Source organism: Triticum aestivum, unplaced genomic scaffold, assembly GCF_018294505.1.
Source record: "Triticum aestivum cultivar Chinese Spring unplaced genomic scaffold, IWGSC CS RefSeq v2.1 scaffold74138, whole genome shotgun sequence".
In the NCBI taxonomy this organism is placed as follows: domain Eukaryota; kingdom Viridiplantae; phylum Streptophyta; class Magnoliopsida; order Poales; family Poaceae; genus Triticum; species Triticum aestivum.
This window is the reverse complement of record NW_025225205.1, coordinates 66193-88190: the sequence shown is the minus strand read 5'-3', so window position 1 is coordinate 88190 and position 21998 is coordinate 66193.

Here is a 21998-nt window from a genome sequence, read left to right as displayed (position 1 = left end):
CCTTTAGTCCGGGTTGATAAGGCTGTCACGCGTCAGCAGCTCGCAGGCGCTGGGGTTTTTGTTTTTGTTTTTTTAAGGGAGGGGGGGGGGGTTAGGGTTTTTTGAGGGTTGATTTAGGGGTTTCATATTGTGTTAGCTAGCTAATAGAGAGAAGTGACCTCTCTTTCTTCGTGCTTGGTCAACGTTAGGTACAATACATATAGATAGAACTCGACACGCTAGCTAGTGAGCAAATGAAGGAACCATTAATTACACAAGATCACCATGAACATCTACAGAGAGAAAGTGACCTCTCTTTCTCCGAGAGATTGGTCGAAAACAAGTTTTCGTATATCGATCCGATGCTACTACATATATACAATATAACATCTCTTACAATCCCTAGCATATATAATCAATTTTCACATGGTATTCTCCCTTCTCATTTATGATGTGGTCAAGAAAGAATCCCGCCAATTCCTCTTGAATTGCTCGAATGCGATCATGTGGTAGGAGTTCATCTCGCATCTGCCACATCTAATTTAAATAAGGGGTCAATACATATATATGAATGAAACTCAACACAAATGATGGTAATAAAATAAAATTGTGAATATTATTGTTTACGTACTTCATATTGTTTTGCAGAGTAGCCCCGTTGAGAGATCGCATTGTAGATGAACTCGCAAACGTAGTATCCACATAAATTATTCCCACCTTGCTGCCACAAGACCTTTACGAGAAATAGAGTTTAACCATACTGATAATCAAGGATGATAAATGTTATTGATGAAACTAGAATAAATGGAAGATGCGTAGAACTTGCTAGTACTACTTACTTTCGGGTGTGTAAATCGCAGCTCCCTCGTTAGTGCCATAACTATTCCGGTGAACTCTTTCCAAACCCTGCCAGACAAAGAAAATAATTACTTGAGATCAGAAAATGAACAAAGTTGCCGATATGGTGCGATAATGATCGATTGAACTTACTTCTGGAGCATTGCAGTCATGTCTGCATAGTCCTGGGGATCTTTTCGTTTCAAGTCTAAGATAGATACTGCTCACCGGTCAAGCTTAATCTCTAGCAGAATAAAGTGAAAGCTACGCATGCATGCATAACTCATCATTTACATTACTATAATTAACCTCGAGTAAGCAAAAACGAATATGCACAAGACAGTAACACTCACTTGAAGTTGTAAGAAAAGAGTATTTTCCCTTTGTTTTGATTTCGAAGCAACTATTGTAGCAAGTTGTCCTCGGTATTTGTGTCTCTGTTTTTAACCGACCATTAATTTATGGTATTTGGGTTAATGAACCAAATGTCATAGAGTTGCTTTTTTTGCATTCGATGATCTTCAATCTGCATAATATAGTGAGGATAATTATATATACATGCAATGAAAGAGCTTAGTTATAGAGACTTAATTACAGAAGTAATACTTACAGACAGTAGCAAGTCATGAGTTGTTTGTCGAGGGCGTCTTGATTGTATAACTGTAATAACTCCACAAATTGAACATGCATGACCTCAATTCCAATGAGTTCGTGCTCCTCTTTAATTCCTAGCATCAAGTATTCTTCCCAGACTTGCTGCAGGTATCCATGTACCATTCATTCAATCCTCGCATCATCGTTGTTAGAGGAGGCTGATCAAGTTTGACGAGAGGCTTCCCGTACTTGTATTTGAAGATGTCCAACTCCATTATTTTGAACTTTACATCGTCGCTTAGGTAATCAGCAGGATTGGTACCAGGCACTAGCCCCGGATGATTAGCGACGATATGGTTAGACACCCTGAGCGGGGGGCACGATTGCTTCGCTTGTTCGCCGAGCCTGGGAATTGTTTTTTCACTTCTTCATTATCTAACCTTGCATCACTGGAAGTACTTCTCGACCACTGCGCTTCCTTATATGTCCTTTCAATAATGCGCTCATAGTTGGATTGCGGCGGAGGCGGTGGTGGTCGCTTATGGGCATCCAGAGTGCGCGTCACTTTCACCTGATCTAACGTTTTCTTCGGAGGTGGAGGTTTCCGTGCAAAAAAATCCCTCACTTCGGCACGACAGATGTCCGCGTTTTCCTTATCGGTCCTCTCATATGGTAACTTTTTCGGAGCCTTAAGACATGAACCGTATTTGAATTGCTTCCCATCTTTGTTTGTACTACTAGCCGCCGGAGCGGCGGCGTCTAGGCGGAGTTCGCTGACACACCGGAGGAGGCGGAGTCCTCCGACGCACCGAAGGAGGTGAAGGAGGAGCTGGAGTGCCCTCAGGCTTCGGAGGAGGCGGAGTGCTTCGACGCGCCGGAGGAGGTGGAGGAGGAGCCGGAGTGCCCTCATGCGCCGGAGAAGGTGGAGGAGGCAGAGTGCACTTATCACTCCGGAGGGGGAGGAGGCGGAGGAGGAGGCAGAGTGCCCTGATCAGTCGCCAGAGGAGGAGGCAGAGGAGGAGGCGAAGTGCCCTGACTCGCTGGAGGAGGAGGCGTCCAGTTTGAAAGCTTGATATACTCCTTCCTCTATAGACAGGTATTCCTTAAAGTAGCTCGCAGATGATTCTCCCCTTCCCCTATATGGAAGTCAAGTTCCAGCTCCTCAAATCCCTCCATTATTTCATCCACCGTCACAACAGCATAGCCATGTGGAATCGGATGGCAATGAAAAGTACCCTTAGGTTGAGGAGGTATAGTAGAGCCAACCGCCGCCTTCAAAGTCAGGTTCATGAATTTCTTCATTAGCTCGCAACTTTCAGCCTTCGTGATACTATCCACGGGGTAGCAAGGAGCTGTGAAATCAGGCTGAACAAGCACCGTGAAAGCCACTCTGCTTCTCCGCTGAAGCAAGGATCTTCGTGCCGCTGAGATAGTTGGCCAGTAGCTCGCTGGCTCTCAAGTTCCTCTAGCGTTGCTATTCTTGCATTGAGCTTCTGCATTTCGCTCGCTTCCGCTTTCTTCTTTCTCTCTCGGGTTCTGTAACCACCGCTGCCGGGAAACCCATGCACCCACGGAACGGAGCCTGGTGTGCCTCGTGTTCGTCCAGGGTGCTCTGGATTCCCAAGGGCCTCTGTCAGCTCGCCCTTCTCTCCGTCGGGAACGAACGTACCTTCCTGCGCTGCCCTGATATATTTCTGAAGCTTCTTGATGGGTATTGCAAGTTGCTCGTCCGTCCAAACACTCTCCTGTTTCTGGGTCCAAAGTTCCCCCAACCCCAAAGAACCAAGTCCTTGCACGGTCTGGCCAGTTCAATGTCGCTGGTTGGACCCCTTTAACAAGCAGGTCTTGCTCAACTTTGTCCCACAACGGTCGGGGTTTGTAGTAGCCACCTGACCCCATGTGATGGTGATACTTCTTCTTTGCATCATTTTTCTTGTTTGTCGCTGACCTTTTCAAACCCTTCTCCGATTTCTTGTAGGCCACAAATGCGGGCAATTGATCTCGTATCCTCTTACATCGACCGGTGAATTCTGGAGTCTTGTCTTTGTCGACAAACTTTGTGTTCAACTCTTTCTTCCTGTTTCTAAATAGATCTGTCATCTTCTTAAGAGCAAACGCCTTGACCTTTGGCTCTATAACTGGGTTATTCGGATCCTCCTCTGCCGGGAGGATGAAATTTATCATTAGTGAGGTCCAAAGATCACCTTTTAGTCTATCGTGGACATAAGAAACTTCAGGGTCGTCCTTGCTCTTATTTTATTGTTGGATGCTTATCGGGAAGCTGTCCCTAACAGAGCTAGCTCTGCACTGAGATACAAATGTGTCCTTGGTCCGATTGGGAGCAATCGGTTGGCCATCGTCCGCCAAAAATTGAAAACACAAACAAATTTCTGAAACTCCGAAACAAAATTTGAAAACACGAACAAATTTTCGAAAATTGAACATTTTTTGAAAAGGAGAACATTTTTAAAAAAGGAAAACAAAAAACAAAAAAAATAAAAGAAAAACGAAACATAAAAAGAAAAAGAAATGAAAATAAAATTGTTCCAAAAAAACCCGGCTGTGAACCCTCAAAAGGTCCCAAAACCAGGACGTGAAAGATTTACGTGATGGGCCAGCCCAAATCGCTCACTCGTGTCGCTCGTACGTGTGTTTGCTTGACAGTTTGACGCAGGGAGCGTCATATAAGAAATTCCTAGTTCGACGCCCATCTCAGGCGACGCCTGAAATTGATAGAAATGGGCTGGCCCACTCAAGAAACCTCACTTTAGGTTTGTCTTTTTAGTTTTCTAATCGTTTTTCTTCCTTGGTCAGTTGTAAGATGTAACATTTTTCCTTTCGAATCTTTTCAAAAAAAAAGTTTGATGTGTGTTTTAAAAAATATCTTATGAATTACAAATGTGTTCACTATATCTCAAAAATAGTTTATCGTACATTTAAAAAGTACAGTTTGTATTAAAACAATGTTGATCATATATTAGAAAAAGGATAATACCCAAAGGGAAAAGGAAACAAAAAGGAAATAAATAATACCTAAAAATCTGTATGTATACCTAATAATAAAAGGGATATTGCTTCTGGCGGCACGGTTGCCCCAAAAGTTGCAAAATATTTCCCAACAATGCCACCTATAAGTGATAAAAAAAACATTTTATACAGAGGAAACCCGCCTGGGCCGGCTCATGCAGTACTGACCTCCTATACTGCGCTCCGCGCGCTGGGAGAAGGTGCAACGCACCCGCTTGGGCAGGCCCATGTCCGGGCTGCCTGTTTTTCAACTTCCACTTTTTATTTTTTTTCTGTTCTCTTTTCATTTTATTATGCTTTAAATAATTTGGGACTTTAAGAAAGTTCCAAAAATTAAAAACGATGATAATTTTGAAATAAAATGTTTTTGGATTCAAAAAAAGTTCGTGAGTGTGTAACAAATGTTTGGTTATTCAAAAAAGTTAGATATTTTGAAAAGGAATGTTCAGGAAATCAAAAAGTGTTCTTGATTTTTTTTAAAAGTTCCTGTATTAAAAAATGTTAAAAAAATTGAACAAAAATTTGCCAATTCTAGAATTGTTCATGAATGGGAAAATATCCTAAAAATTCAAAAACTCTTGGCAACTTAAAAATAATTTATTCATTCATAAAATGTTTGCTGATTGAAATAGGATCATGCATTTTAAAAAATGTTCGTGACTTCAAAATTTTCTCCACTAATTTCTAAACATATGTTCGACGGTTCTAGAAATGTTCGCCGATTCATCAAAATTGTTGATTTTTTTTTCACAAAATCTTAATGTAATATTTGCAAATAGTTTCTCGGTGATGCAGCAAAATGTGGTCGCGGCCATTAAAATATTATGATTTTTTTCCGTTGCAATGAACAGAAACTTAAACGGGAAAACTTAAACGGGAAAAGGAGAAAGAGAACGAAATATCTGATCTGAACAGAATAAAAAACCAACGAGAAAATGGCTACAAGCCTACAACTGTGAGCGAAGGAAACCGGACTGGCCCAACTTGCGTCGCTGTAGGCCTCAAATAGGGTTTTGTCGTTCTTCCAGCAGCCGCTCCCGGACTCGGCTGCGGCAGTCGGAGACGGGGAGTGGGCCACCGCCCGCCGGAAGGAGGAGGCCACGCGGCCAGGCGCCCACGCTGCAAGCCGGCGGGAGGACCAGCTGTCCAGCGCCAGCCTGTCAGGAGCCTAGAACATTTACCCAGTAAGGTAGTTAACCATGTATCTCTTCAAATTTACTTTTCAGAGGATAAAGATTCATTAACCATGTGTTTCTTGTACTCGGAGCACTCTTTGTTATCCCAAGATCCAACAACAGAGGTAAAAAAAAAAGCTGCTTCACTTGTAATTTTATTTAGCAAAGACGGTTCAACTTTATTCACGACGAGTAAATGTTGCAATGCATACAAGGTGAAGGGAAGGATATGCGCGTTCAGGAGGAAATGGAACGGTGAATTTCATCCTTCATATTTGAACAGTGTGGCTTTTTGTAATGCATCCACATTTACTTTAACAAGCAGCTTTTTCCCTGAAATTGCAATGGTGGCTTTGTAGTGTTCATTACGTCTGTGAATCTGCACTTCTGCAGTTAGGACTGTTTTTGGTTAATCCAGAATGCATATGCTTTAACACACAAGTTTGTCTTGAAATATCTCTTTATGGTTTAGAGTGTTGCTTATGGTTGTTAATCCAAGGACATGATTGTTCTCGGTTAATCCAGATTATGTGCATCGCATTCCCAGTATTTGCTTACTGCTATTATAAATCAGACATCTAGCGAGCTATTCAAAGAAACAGATGTTAATTCACAACACAAGGAAGGATTGCTGGATCATAATGAAGGACAAGGTTGGAACAAAACAATCTACTAGTTTACCAACTGTCATCTGTTGTATATTAATATTAGACCATCTTTTTACTGACAATTTTCCAATGTAATGGATATTAACTACTTTTTGACAGATGGCATGGCTTTTCAGAATTTGAGCATCTAATGTACATAGACATCAGAAGATGTTTTAAATTAGCAAGGTAACCCTTTGTCTCTTCCATGCTGAATTTAAGTTGGTCACACACTCTTATATGAATGTAAAGTGCACGAGTCCACATTATTGCTGTCGTCATGCCAAAAATTTCATGCACTCCGGGACCACTCTTATTGTTCATACATTGTGTGTTTTGTGTAAGAGCCGTCGGATGAGGTTGCCTGAAGGCGTGTGCGCGCGTTGTGTGTTGTTTTCATGCCAAAAAAATAGCGTCCTTGAAGTTGAGCCTACCTCAGGGTGGACGACAGGAGCGGTCTTTCGGACCGGCTCGTGGCCCGCTCGGTCCGGGCCAGCTCGGTCCTAGCCCGATGGAAAAAAGAGCCGGTCCGAGCTGCAGAATCTGGCCCGAAAGTTTGTCGGTCCGGTCCGGGCTTTCACCGAGCCAGCTCGCAGGACCGAGAAACAGAAGCATCGGCATGGCGGGAGCGTGGCGGGAGCATGGCGGCGGCACGGTGAGCACCGAGTGGGGCGTGGCTGGGGCGTGCGAGCGGCATGGCGGGGGCGTGTCGGGGCTGTGGCGAGTGCGTGGCGACCCAGGCGTGGAGGGGGCGCAAGAAACTGTCGCCGTTCATGTCCGCCGCCGCGGGGGCCGTCGTCCGCGTGGCCACTCGACTCGCTGGCCCTGGAAACTATGTCCACTGGACGCGCCCCACTCGGATCTGTCGTATGCACCAACAAAAACGACGTGGGAGGACCTACATCGCCGCATTGGGCATCGTCTTTTTCATCTCCATCCACCGGCCGTCGTGCCAAATTCGTCGCCGATGAGCTCGCTCTGGTGATCTTCTTGGCTCCTCTAGCTCCCTCTGACTCTTCCAAAGCTGGTGGACATCTCCGCGTCGAGCTCCACTGCCTCCAGCGCCCTCCCCGCGTCGCCATGCTCCGGCGCGTGCTCTGGGATGAACTCCGGCCGGTCCAAACGAGCCGCTCGGTCCGGCTCGGGCTTCGTCCCTGCCGGTCCGGTCCCGGGAAACAGGACCGCGACGTTGCTCGGTCCGGTCCGGTCCGGACCGCCGACGGCCGGTCCAAAGGACAGCTCGGTCAGGGACCGGCCCGGCCCGGACCGTGTCCACCCTGAAGCCTACCCCTGCATTTAGATCCTAGATTCGCCACCTTGGCTTATAATCGTCTTTACCTGTACGATCACTGCAACTTTGATTACATGGTGTCACGGACCCCTTGCGATCTTGGACTGGAGAGATTGAGAGAGAGAGAGCTGGAGGAAGGAGGGGAAAGGGGATCCGGGATTGAGCGAGGAAGAACAGCTTCCTTCGCCAGGTTCAGTATTTAGTGTGATACAAGATGCCCCACTCACATGGACGCAGCCGCACATAACACTTGCGGCACGCAGGCCACACACCTACCAAACCCATCAGCCCATTGAGCAGCCTCTCACAGCTTGTTCGCTGGTTGCACGTCACGCGACCCGTAGGCTCCTTATCCTCGCAGGCAGGTGGGGTCACAGTGACAGCCGTGACAGCCGCCCCTTCTTGTGCGCCGACTTGACCCCAAGGCGGTGATGTGGGGAAACGTTGCTGAAGCGCCTTTGGGTCCTCCCACACCGACAGAGATGCAGGCAATTGACTCCAGCAAACGCGCACACGGGCACGTAGGTTGCCAGCCACACACATTGTTATGGCGCTACTAGAAGGAGGGTGCGAGAGGACCGGCCGGGGGCCTTTCTACCCACGGCCGGGCAAGAGGGAAGGGATTTCCTTCTTAATTCTTGCTTAATTAGATTGATACATCTCCTCTCTTTATATAAAAAGGTTTACTTGACTCCCAAGCAAGGCTTACTTGACCCCTAAGCAAGCGACTTCTATCACTAATTAACCCTAAGACTAATGGGCCCATTAGGCCCATTACGTACTCTAACACTACACCCCACCTAGACATGCAGCTTGTCCTCGAACTGCAGCCTAACCTACTTATAACCATGACTCGACGCAACACAAACCTAACACCTAAAAACAAGCCTTTTACATCTCGGCTTGTTTAATTATTTTCGATCTGAAATGAACTGGGACGCTTTATTTTGGACCCGTTGACCGGCGGAGACTACCAACTGCTCCATTAGGAGTAGAGATTGGTTGGTTCGATTTTTTTTGCGTGGAGGGAACTACCTGGGAGGTGGAAGGGAGTACGAAAATAAACCGTCTCGGCTGAGCGGGAGGTGGGAGCAAGTACCAAAGAAGTACCAAAAAAGACCGGGTGAGGTGGGACGAAAATAAAACCCGAAACGCGACCTATCAACTGAGACATTAGGAGTAGAGATGCATGCTTGTCGTTTTCCGTTCGCTAGCTAGTGCCTTGATGCATGCTTATCGTTACCCAAGTACTGACCGGCCTTTATTTTCTTTCTTCCGAAGATGCTCTTGATTGGGCTGACTGAAGAACCTGCCTGCAGGTTAGATACAGTTTTGTTTCCCGTTGAAAAGAAAATCATTTATATGCTGCACTATATGCATGCGTAGTACATGCATAGATATTGTGTGTGTTTTTGTTTCAATCTCGAGATAAACTTATTTTCTCCAGCAACACAGATGAGTAAACACTTTTACTACTGTGGTCTTTTAGTTTGCTTAATTATATCTCAAAAATTCTTATGTCCATCTTAGCAAAAAAAAAAGAAAAACAAATTTATTTTTTCGTTGTAGCGTCCAGTGGCATGTTACCTCAAGAAAAAAAATTCCAAAAAACATATATAGGAGCTAGGTGTTATCGCATTTGGTAGTGTTGTTTTTGTTTGGGTTTCTGTTAGGTGGGTGGATTTTTGAGGGGTGAGGGAGGTGAGGGAACTCCGCCTATGTTACTAATTTTAAGCTTACGCTTAATAGTATTCATAGCCGGTCCCAAGCCCGGAAAAAGGAGGAGGGTCCAACCTATACATGGCTTGATATTTTTATCCAAAGTTCATGATTTTATTAGTGTTGTCACCTTTCATCTATCCTGCCTGTTGTTATTTTTTTTCCGGTTGGGTTTTAATATTACAGGCAATCATCCATCTTGCAGTTTCGAGGGACAAATTTCTTTGGTTTTCAATCTTTAAGTACCTGAAGCTTACAAACCGAAACAAGAGTAGCAGGCTAAAGTCTGGAACAGTTTTTCTTTTTGAAATATCAATATTAGCAGCCGGTCAAAGTTTGGTTATTTTGTGTAAGTTGACAGTACCTTGACGACCAGGGAAATTGCAGAGGAGGAAGAGCAGAGCAGAGAAGGGTCCCAGAGCAGAGCAAGCCGTCTGTGTCCTCATTTCCCACGACTCGCCTGACCCACAGCAGAGTATGACCCCCGACCCATTAGTACACACAACGACCTGAGTTTGACACAAAATTAGCACAATGTTTAGTTGAATTTCGCACATAAAAGCTACTGGAATTTAATTATTTTCTGACAAACATGTAATCCCGCTTCAGAAAATAACTGTCACTCAGAACAACGCAACTCTCAATTTTTGATATGTTGTTTGAGTAAAACACAATCTAAGTTTTACAGTTTTACAAACTATGATCCTGCAGCTACCCGCAAAAAAAAAAAAACTCTGATCCTGCAGCTGACGAAACAGATGCAACTTCTTTCTCTCTCTTCTTAGAATTGGAGTGATCTACAGTTACTACTATGATGATTTTCACGATGGCAGTGGTTCCACCTATGTTTTTCGTTACTTATTTATCGGCAAGAGCTAACTTGTGAAATGAAATTACTTCCTGATGCACACATGGAGGATTAAACTGTGTTTGCTTGAACATTCTCTGTGTTTATTAATGAGAGAGATCATCTGTTCTTTGTGTTGTTCTCTAGTGATGATCTGTTTGGATATACCGAGCAAGTGAAGAATTTGGGGGCGGGGGGGGGGGGCACTTTTTGAGCTGTTCCGAATAGCTCTTGGCTCAAAGCAAGCTACCTGACAGATATAGAGTGCAACGAAGGATAAATCATACTATGTCACTATTACTCTCCCTGCTCGCAGCCTAAACTAGCAATCGCGACAAGCTGGCATTCCGGCAACCTTACCATATTTCTTCAAGATGAAATCGGAGGCCTGCAAATCCTCTTTGAGAACCGGTGGGTAGACGTGACGCCAACACCCGAGCATTCATCATGAACATCGGTGATCTCAGGTATCTACTTTGTGATTCAGCTAATCCTTAATTATATGTTAAACACATGTGTGTCATGCTTGATCATTTTGAATTTTTGGGTTTTTTCGTTAAGAAATGTTCAGCTCATCTCTAACGAGATTCAGGAGCGTGGGACATAGAGTGGTACTCCCTCCGTTCCAAAATATAGCGCGTCCTCGGTTTCCGTGCTTCAACTTTGACTATTAATTTAATCAATAAGACCGACTGCGGCGGGCGAAAAAATTATACCAATGAATTCGTATTCAAAAAAAGTTTTTAATTATATAATTTTTGATCCCGCCGCAGTCGGTCTCGTGGGTTAAATTTATGGTCAAAGTTGAACCTCGAAAAGCGTGGGCGCGCTATATTTTGGAACGGAGGGAGTATATAGCGAGGAATGCTGTGCCGAAGGTCTTCCTTCTTCAGCACGCATTTCCACCCAGCCTCAATGAGGATGTATGGTCCGATGAGAACCCACCATTGTATAGAGAGACCTTCGTCAGAGACTACACCAAACATTATTATTCCACCAGGTTAGATGCGAATGTTGTTATCTCTGACTTCCGATTATGAATTGGCTTCGCGTCGTTATAGTATAGACGATATCAACGTCGCTGGAACAGCTTGTAATGCTAAGAGAGTGACTCATAGGAGTCAGTGTATGCTCCTGTATATGAGCGCTTGCATCCGTACTGTACTAAAAAAAAGATTACACTCTCGTCTCACTTCCTTAGAGCCTCTAGCATCCTAGCCAAGGCAGCGACGGGGTCTCCACCCATACGGTGATGGAGCCACAAAACTATTAAATTATTATAAAAGTTACAGTGGGATTGACTCTGATCTATTTGATTAGAGGAATCAACGAACATTGTACCATGTGCATTCAACGCCTTGATAAGTGCGATAATGTAACTGAACATTACCACTGCACGATGTTGTGTGCCCTGGCCGGTGATTTTGAAATGCATCACTGCCCGCACGCTATATTAAATGCACATGATTCTAAACTTGTCGTGCTAGGTTTGTTTTGTGGAAACCCTTTATCGTAGGTTGTTTTTGTGGAATAGCGAGAAACGTTGTACCCTACCGAGGGCGTCGCGTGCATGTTAAATATCCTGGAGCTGATCCCTGGATATGCATACATGTTTGTTGAAATTACAAACTTGGCAACAAGACAGAGATGTGATAGATAAATTCGGTTTACATGAGATAACTATCAAGTCTAACAACCTATCTATCTTGTGCGGCTCAATGCTTGATCTCCATGCATCCTTCTGTCACGTTGTCACGTCACGCACATTATGTTTAACAGGTCTGAAAACCGGAGTTGTAGAAGACTTTCTTCACTACAAACTGTTTGTAGTTTCCTTTAATGTAGTGCAAAATGCACACAATGTTTGCCTTGGAGGCTTGGATATAGCACCACGGGTGACTGTACAAATCTCTCTCAGCACATGATGCGTGACAACTGACGACACCTGCCCTGGCCGTTGGACATGATACGAGGAGGATAATTCTGTTGATCGTGGCATGTCTCGGGCAAAAAAGTAGAGGATCGATTGACAGTTGCGCCCAGCATCTACTCGACGTCATGATTTTCTTAATTAAGCTTCTGCGTCAGATTTTTGAGTAGTGAAATGGTTTACTAATTTGTTAACTCAAAATATTGCTCTTTAAGAGGTGCTTCTGATGATTGCCACAAAACACTTAGTATTCCAGTGGTTAATTGCACTGAGGCCTTAATATTTGTAAATGATGATAGCGAGAGAGTGCCTCTTTATATTGGAGGGGGGTGAGTTCACAAAAAAGCTCCCTGTAAATATGAATCCAATATGAGCGGTGCAAGGTATGCCAAGGCGGCAGCCACATGGACGTTTTTCCCCATCTTGAATTGTTTTTTCTTAATCACATAAAGGAGTTTCTGACCTAAATTCAATCACATCCTGAGTTTGTGGCCTAAACTGTGCAGTCATTTTAAAAAAATGAACTACAAGCAGTCACTGTCCACTGAATCTACCAACAGACTTGTTCTCCCTGTCCCCAACTTCAAATCCGAGTTGATATACTTTTTGTCCGAACAACACTACTGTATGGAATTCAAACCGTACATGCTTAAGCCAAGGTGCATCATATTCATTTGATCGCCTTGTCGTACAGGTTTGCGGACACTTGACGCCCTGTTGGAAGTAGATTCAAATTCAATAAACATACGGAATATGTGCAGGGAGTCCCGAGGCTCCCAATGCAGAGCACATGTTGGGACAACCAAGTTTCAGAAGAGAGAAGGAAAAAAGTTAGACAAGCATCATTTGGACATCGAGCCAGTAGCCTCCCGATGAAAGACGAACTACTGGTACAACAAGTTGGCCGGCAAGGGATAAACAACTGACCCAAAGCTACGAGTTCAGAGAGTTAGATTAATTTGATGAGGAGGCCAAGAATATTTCACGTGAGCACTAGTGTGCCCTGCCACTTGTGCGCATGCATCTCGATGTTGGGCATCTCGAGGACGGGGCGTCGACCCGTTGGTTGTCCATCTGGGTAGCTGCCGGCCCACCCAAGTTCAAGTTCCGGCTCGGACACGCGGTGCTCGCAGAGTAGCCTTCCAATGAAGATAGACTACTGGTACAACAAGTTGGCCGGCAGGGGATAAACAACTGACCCAAAGCTATGACTTTTTTTTTTGCAAATAGACCCAAAGCTACGAGTTCAGAAAGTTAGAGATTAATTTGATGAGGAGGCCAATAAGATTTCAACGTGAGCCTGGAATAGATTGCGGGAGAGAAGTTTATAAACCCTTCTGGTGCTCGAGCATGCACCAGTGTGCCCTTCCACTTGTGTGCATGCATCTCGATGTTGGGCATCATGTTAGTATACCGGAGGTACTTCGTAGTACTCCCTCCGTGCTAAAATTCTTGTCTTAACTTTATCTAAATACGGATGTATCAAATCACATTTTAATATTAGATACATTCATATCTAGATAAATTTAAGACAAAAATTTTAGGACGGAGGGAGTACTTTATAGTATAGCATGTGTACAAGACTGATCAGCCACGACGATGCCACTAACACAAGCATCATTATTCAATAATCAAGCTATGGACAAGCACTGTTCACCAAACCAAATACTACTTGGTTGTTTGCCTGCTATTCATCTTGGAACTTCTTTTTCGAAAAAAACTTCTGATCTATTGATCTTCAATAATGGTAGTATAACGAACACTAGAAAATAATAAAAATTACATCCAAATCCGTAGACCACCTAGCGATGACTACAAGCACCGAAGAGAGTCGAAGGCGCGCCACTGTCATCGCCTTTCCCTCGCCTGAGCCGGGCAAGCCTTGTTGTAGTAGGCAGTCGGAAAATTGTCTTTCTAAGGCCTCATAGAACCAACGCACCAAAACAGCAACCACCGTCGATGAAGAGTGTAGATCAAAAGGATCCAACCTGAAGACACAAGAACATAAATGAACGATGAACTGAATCAAAAAAATCCATCAAAGTAATATCTGCCGGAGACACACCTCCACACACCGACCGACGATGCTAGACACATCAACAAAATAAGGACTAGGTAGGGAAACATTTATTCCATCTTCAGAAAGTCGCCGTCGTCTCACCTTTCTGAGCAGGACATAAACACTAACAAAACTAAAAAAAATATCTAAAAACGGAGCCCTCCCATTGCTCCCATGGCCCTAAGGCCACCGCAGACGGGACGGATCGGCAATGGCGCAGGCGGGAGGCAGAGGAACCCTAGTTTTTGGGGAGGTGGCCGGCTGGCTAAAGCCACATTAGCCTAGCTTTGATGGGTTGCTCAAACATATTCATCTTGGAACTTATAGCCTGCAGTTCCACCAAATGTGGAGGGAAGGAACTGGCCTGGACCTTTGCACTGTTTCGGCAGTTGATCGCCTGTTGACACCGCCCTGTGGGTATAAACTATATATTCTCATTTGACAGATTCCAAGATAATACTAGCAATAATCCTTTAACACCATGATAGCTTGTCAAGTTATGTTACGGACAAGCAAACTTTGGATATGAATGTCATACTCGTATATATACGCATGCATTCTCATATTTTCCAATGAGGCGGCATAATTAATGAATGTTTCCACCTTCAAAAAGTTGTGCTTAATTATTCTTCTTGAAAGGGCGAGATTCCATTAGTTGAGTAATAAATAAGCTGGACCCTCATGTCGCAACTTGAAGGAACCAATTGAAACCAAACACTTGCGTATTGATTTTATGTGGGTAAATCATGTTATTGAATTTTGATGTAGGTGTTGCAGAACAGGACATCTGTTTCATCATACCAGCAGGCTCTTCTGTTTGCTTCCAAAGAGAGACACGGGCTATGACAGATTTGCTCAAATAAACGCCTCAAGCTGAGGGATCGCACTAAGAGCATGGTTAATAAGAAAGGCAGCAGCCGGCTCTATAGCTATGTCCATGTCATCTATAGTCTTCATACAGCCAAGACCATATAATAAGATAGCTATAAGTTGGCTGTTGGGTTGGATTTAACTATTAATATCTGCATGCTGGGATTGGGAGGAAAGACAAATCGCCAGTTTATAGCTAGCAGCTCGGGCTGCAAGCCAGCTGCTATGCCTCGTGCCTTGTGTATAGGCGGGCGACTGCTCAAGCGCCCGTTCTGCTCTCTCTCCTCACTGCTCTCTCTTCCACCTAGGATTTTTATCACATGGCAGATCTTATAGCCTGCTGAGTAGTTCTTATTATACTTGCTCTAATACTACCAAATGTGAGTATTGAAAGGACCAATGAGGTCCTGATCTTTTTTCCAGTCAAAAAGACAGAGCCATCGTGCAGCGAGTCTCGAGGCTCCCAATGCAGAGCACGCATGTTCCGACAACCATGTTTCACAAAAGAGAAGGAAAAAAGATAGACAAGCATCATTTGGACATCCAGCCAGTAGCCTCACGATGAAGACGTACTACTTGGTACAACAAGTTGGCCGGCAGGGAATAAACAACTGACCCAAAGTTACGAGTTCAGAGAGTTAGATTAATATGATGAGGAGGCCAAGAAGATTTCACGTGAGCCTTGCTTAGATTGCAGGAGAAAATTTTATAGTGTGCCCTGCCACTTGTGCGCATGCATCTCGATGTTGGGCATCATGTTGGTGGTAGCACCTCCGTCGAGGTGGTTGCAGCTCTGACGCCCCAATGGATGCCGCACCTTCGCGCTCAATTCCGCCGGCGGCCGCCTGGCTTGCAGCATCGGCCATGCCCCTATCGCTCGTCGCCCCTGACGGCCAAGGGATGTGGGAAAAGGGAAGAGATAAGGTACAGGGGAAATGTGATTAATGCAGACCCACCACAAACATGCGTTTCGTGCGGGACGGTTTTGCATGGACGTATGAAGCCAGCGTGTCACGCAGGCGGGGGCTGAAACGTTCCGTCGGCGCTCCCACAGGAAACATGGAGGGAGCAGTATTTTCTAGGTACTTCCTTAACTAGATAATACCCCGCGCGTTGCTGCGGAATATTAGCATGCCACACTACACAAATTCTAAGGTTTATTATTAGAGGACAACTAAGAGATGATAAGGAAATGCATTTTATGACTTTAGTACGATGTTTGTGGGCTACCACAGCTGCACAATGTATAAGTAACCATCATGCTTACATGATAGTTCTATGTTGTTTCAGTTAATCTTGCAATTTCTAGTAAGCTTATTAAACAAATGAAACAATTGTAGTAATGCATTCATTTTTCAAAGTTACAAAAGAAGTTCCCGACAATAATTAGATGTATGGCTTATGGATAATAATTAACTTTGTGGACCAGAACATCTTGGCCATGCATGTACAATTACAGCACGATATGCGGACAATCTGGCTAACTTTAACTATGTATATAAACAATGAAATCAGATCAAGGATACTTGATATATTTCACAAAGATATATACAGACCCAAATGAAAAAAAAAATACTTCTCTCGCAATGATCAGAAGATGATTGTACAGCCAATGGCAAAATTTAAATAATCTGAATGGGACAACAAAATTCCATACTTACAAATCAATTTAACATGCATAATGTTTTCCATGGCGAGATTCGCTCCAGGTCTTAGGCTGTAAGTATATCTACAATAAACAACCAGGATAATAATAAAAAGTACTGTCCTGGAAGACTGTACATACAAAAAAAATGTTTGGCAAGGCTGCATGCACACTTCAATCTTTGTTTGAATCTCACCTATAATGTTGATGTGAAGGAGATATAGGGTACGTGTATACGTTATACAAAAGAGAAATGACCTTAGTACATGAACATAAGAAGAAGATAACCATAGATTAGCTGGAATAAGACATAGAAGATTGTTGCCCTCCTTTCGTTTCATCAAACAACTTGTTGATAGACAATGGAAAAAAAGTCTGCACAACGACATGTAAATCAATAATAGAAGTATAGATCAAAGATACTCACAACAACATCAAATGTATGTATGGATCGCGAATTGTGGCGGTACTGAATGTTCAGTCTAAATCCCGGATAGATACTGGTTCTAGATCAATCAGAAATTTCATCAATAATCAAAATGACCTTCTGACTCAGTAACAACTTGTTGATAGACAATGGAAAAAAAATGCACAAACGACATGTAAATCAATAATAGAAGTATAGATCAAAGATACTCACAACAACATCAAATATATGTATGGATCGCGAATTGTGGCGGTACTGAATGTTCAGTCTAAATCTCGGATAGATACTGGTTCAAGATCAATCAAAAATTTCATCAATAATCAAAATGACCTTCTGACTCAGTAATGTAAAAGATAGGGGATTATGGATCTAAGAGAAACATAGAGGTGAAGGAGAGAGGACTGCAGTGCAATGCTATTGTATGCTAGCTTTTAAGCAATTATAATGTAGAAGAAAGATTATGAGTAGCAACGGGAGTGGTGGCTACGTGGATTAGGCAAGAGAAATCCTTTTCTTGTATTAGAACATGGAGCACAGTGTGGTGTAGAACTTTGTTTCACCACGTGGTGGATTTGGTACCAAGATCCACCCTTCTTTCTACATAATATATGATACGCATGATATGCGTATTTGAGAAAAAGAGTAGCAATAGGTCATACCTGTCAAGAAGAGACACCGGATATTATTACTATGATGATAGATAGATAACTTATAATCCATAAGATAATTAGGATCATACACTTATTGAACTTATTATGTTCCAAATTGCAAATTATGAACTGCTATATGAACTAATGAACATTTTTTCGAGGGATATGAAATAATGAACTTGTTATCACTCACTGCAGCAAAGGTTCAACATATTCAGTAAGCAATGGAGCATAAAGATTACCCGGAATTAATTTCAAACTGCAATCTGCTTCCGTTTTCGTCAGACCTTGCCAACATGTAATTAGAAGTCTGCATAAACAAACATCTAGCGAACTTGTATCATTGATGGCAGCAAAGTTTCAAAGAAACATATTCTGTAAACAGTGGAGAATAAAGATCACCAAGATTTATTTTCAAACTGCATTTTGCTTCCATTTCCATCAGACCTTGCTGACATAGATAAAAAACTGTGCATATTCAAACATCAGAAGGGGAGGGTATTACCAGCCGCGGCAATATGAGTGGTGTGGCAGACACCCACAAACGCTGGAGGACAATGGGAGCGCAATTAGGTGAGGCTGAGCGGAGACTTTAAAAGGCCGTCCAACAGTTTCTTGTGGATAAAATAGGGGCAGGAAGTGGAACGCCATCATGGAGATTTGAAGATGGAGCGTCAAACAAACGCCAATTATTTGGTGCCTACAGCATATGTTTTTTCTTTGTTAGGAGAATCAGGATGTTCAGTGGATGTACATGGCAATGGGGAAGATAAACAGTATTAGACGGTTTGAGCTGCTTGCTGCATAAGGGCCGAGGGACAGTTGCAAAAAAGTACTGAAGAGAATAGAGTACATGACCTTCAAATTGCAGAACTCGTCGATGTAGTCTGAAATTGGACGTCCTTGCCCGCATGCCATGATTAACAGAATGATGGACCGAATGACTGTGCCAGCTTCTCCCCATTTGCAGAAGGTCAGCTTGCAGCAAAAGGTTATCATCTCCATAGCAGAAGGTCGCGGTTGGAGTGAGACAAAGTCGTCGTTGAATATTCAACTGCCCCGCTACCGATCGAGCACTTGCACTTCCCTTCTCCGAGCAGTGGCTGTCAACCTCCATGCCATGCCTAAGGCTCTTACTGGCTTGGCCACCAGCCAGTTCCTTCCAGACCGAAAAGAAAGGTCGCCTCCCCGGTGGCGATGGAGCTAGCTTCGGCCAGGTGACGAAAAAAGGAAAATCAACACCGTGGGTCAGGCGGAGCAGAGGTCGTACCTCGGTGGGAGAGCAGTGGGAGGAGAGGACACCGGCGGTAGTGCCGAAGGAGCCCAATGGCGAGGGACCGAAGCTCCAGAGAATCGCAAAACGGCGAAGAGCAGGAGAGCCGTCGGAGGCGCGTAGCCCGATGAGCAGTTAGAGCGGTGGCCGTGCTTGGTCCGAAGAGCCGTCGGAGGCGAGCACGCCAGCGGTAGGAGCCGAGGAGCCCCCTCACGGGGAGATCGCCATCCAGCCGCCAGGGAAAAGATTGATTTCTATTGATGAGGAGGAGAGGAGTCGATCGGTTTACAGAGAGGTCTCGAGCGTTTTCTTTTTTCTGTTTTTATTTTCAGGGAGAGCCGGACTGCAAACAGAGTCATGACGTGGCTGCATGGGAATAAGACTGATTGGCCACTATTGGAAACAGAACAATGATGTGGCACATCACTGATGTGGATAGCGTGCATGGTGAGAGAATAGGGAGAAGTGGGAAGCAACTTCTTAAGAATGGTAGATTACAAGTATGTACGCAAGCCTGATCAGACAAGACGAGGCCACTAACACAAGCGTCACTGTCCAATGATTCTAGCAACGGACCTGTTCTCCCTGTCACCAAATTCAAATCGATGTTGCTATACGTACGTAGGATAACTTCTTGTCCGAAAGACACTATATGGAATTCAAACCGTCCGTGCTTAAGCCAAGGTGCGGCACATTCGTTTGATTGCCTCGTCGCACAGTGCGTAGGTATTGAGATTAATGTTGCTTGTAGCACTGAAATTAGCATTGCTTTTCATTCCTTAAAATGGATCTAGCATCCGTTCACATGAGCAGGGGAGACAATAGATGGATCTAGCATCGATTCGCCGTGGTCGCTTCTCTGAACATAGCTAGTACGCAGTAGATTATCTCCATCAAAGTAAAAAGTAAAATAGCTTCGTGCAAAGGGCCAAACGCACGTTAAGCCGGCCTTGATCTATGAGTATTGCTGAAATACTCTACCGCGCCCTGGCCGGCCAAAACAAATACATGTACTACTACTACCATCATAACCTTAATGTTACTGTGAACATTCCAGGGTTCTATAAAGAGCAGTGCCGCAGCACCCAAATGTATAACAATCGTCGTCCGCCTCTCAACCAACAACCAGTGCAGCTATTCTCGTTCTGTCATTAATATTTGCAAACAAGTCACTATAGATTTTGGTAATCAACCCGCACTCCACGAATAATAGACAAGCATCATTTGGACATGACGAAGACGAACTACTGGTACAACAAGTTGGCCGACAGGGGATAAACAATTGACCCAATGTTACGAGTTCAGACAGTTACGTTAATTTGATGAGGATGCCAAGAAATTTCACGTGAGCCAGTGTGCCCTGCCACTTGTGCGCATGCATCTCGATGTTGGGCATCTTCAGGACGGGGCGTCGACCCGTTGGCTGAGCAGCTGGGTAGCTGCCAGCCCACCCGAGTTCGAATTCCGACTCGAACGTGCGGTGCTCACGGAGTAGCCTTCCAATGAAGACAGACTATTGGTACAACAAGTTGGCCGGCAGGGGATAAACAACTGACCCAAAGCTATGATTTTTTTTTTGCGAATAGACCCAAAGCTACGGGTTCTGAGAGTTAGAGATTAATTTGACGAGGAGGCCTATAAGATTTCACGAGAGTCTGGAATAGATTGCAGGAGAGAAGTTTATAAAACCCTCATTAGTAGAAAAGGGGGCAATGGTCCAGGTCGGTCCAGCTCATTAGTCCCGGTTCAATCCAGAACCGGGACCAATGGGGGCATTGGACCCGGTTCTTGAGCCCCAGGGGCCGGCCGGGCCACGTGGGCCATTGGTCCCGGTTCGTCTGGACCTTTTGGTCCCGGTTGGTGGGACGAACCGAGACCAATGGGCCTCGCTCCTGGCCCACCACCATTGGTCCCGGTTGGTGGCACGAACCGGGACCAAAGGCCGACCTTTAGTCCCGGTTCGTGCTATCAACCGGGACCAATGGTGGTGCCTATATATACCCCCTGCTCGCGAGCAGAGCACTCCCAGTGCTCTGTTTTTCGTGGCCGGCGAGGGAAGAGCTTTGTGGTGCTCTAGCTCACCTCCTATGCACACGAGGTGTTCGATGGAATGCCCGAGCCACACTACTTAAGCTTTCTCCCCTCCAAGCTCGACCACCAAGCTCCATTTTTCTCAATATTTGTCTAGATTTAGCGGTCCATCACGCCCCGTCCCCGTCTTCACCGTCGTCGATCTCATCGCCGGCACCACCGTGGTGAGCCTCTTGTTCTTATCTTCTTTCTGAAAGGAAAAATATTCTTACTTGTATGTTTAGATAGATACTTGTATTATTATCTTACTTTTATTATTGCATCTTATATAGTGCGATGGTTTTGGTATCCGCCCCCGTCGGCCCTCGTCCTGTCTATGATTCGGATGTGGTATATATTATCTTTTCATAACTATTGGTTCATTTATTGTTTATGACAATTATGCCGACCAACGTGACATAGATTTTATTTATCTAGGAGGTTGTTGAACCGGAAATTCCAACCGACCCTATTGTCGAGAGGTTAAATTTAGTTGAAGAAGAAAACAATTTCTTGAAGGAAAAAATTAGAAAAATTGAGGAGGAGAAGATGATATTGGAGTTGCATGTTGCGGATGTCGTCGATGATCACAAGATCAAGATGGATGCAATGCGCTTAAAGATTAGAAAGATTAGAAAATATGCCATTCATACCGAGGCTTGGTATCATTATGCCGTTGGATCAGTTGTTACATTGGTTGCGATTATGATCGCATTTGTTTTCGCATTGAAATGTTTACATAGTTTCAGTGTATGGTTTAATTAATTTAGATGCTCTGCAGAGCTTTATGTTATTAGATGAGAACTATGTATGTACTTTGGTTTTAATGTGATGATGAACTTCTATTAATTTGGTCACTTCATTATATAATGCACGCAGATGAACCGGCAATGGATGTACAGTTCAAGACACACCTCCGAGTACATTAAGGGCGTGCATGATTTTCTCGAAGTGGCTG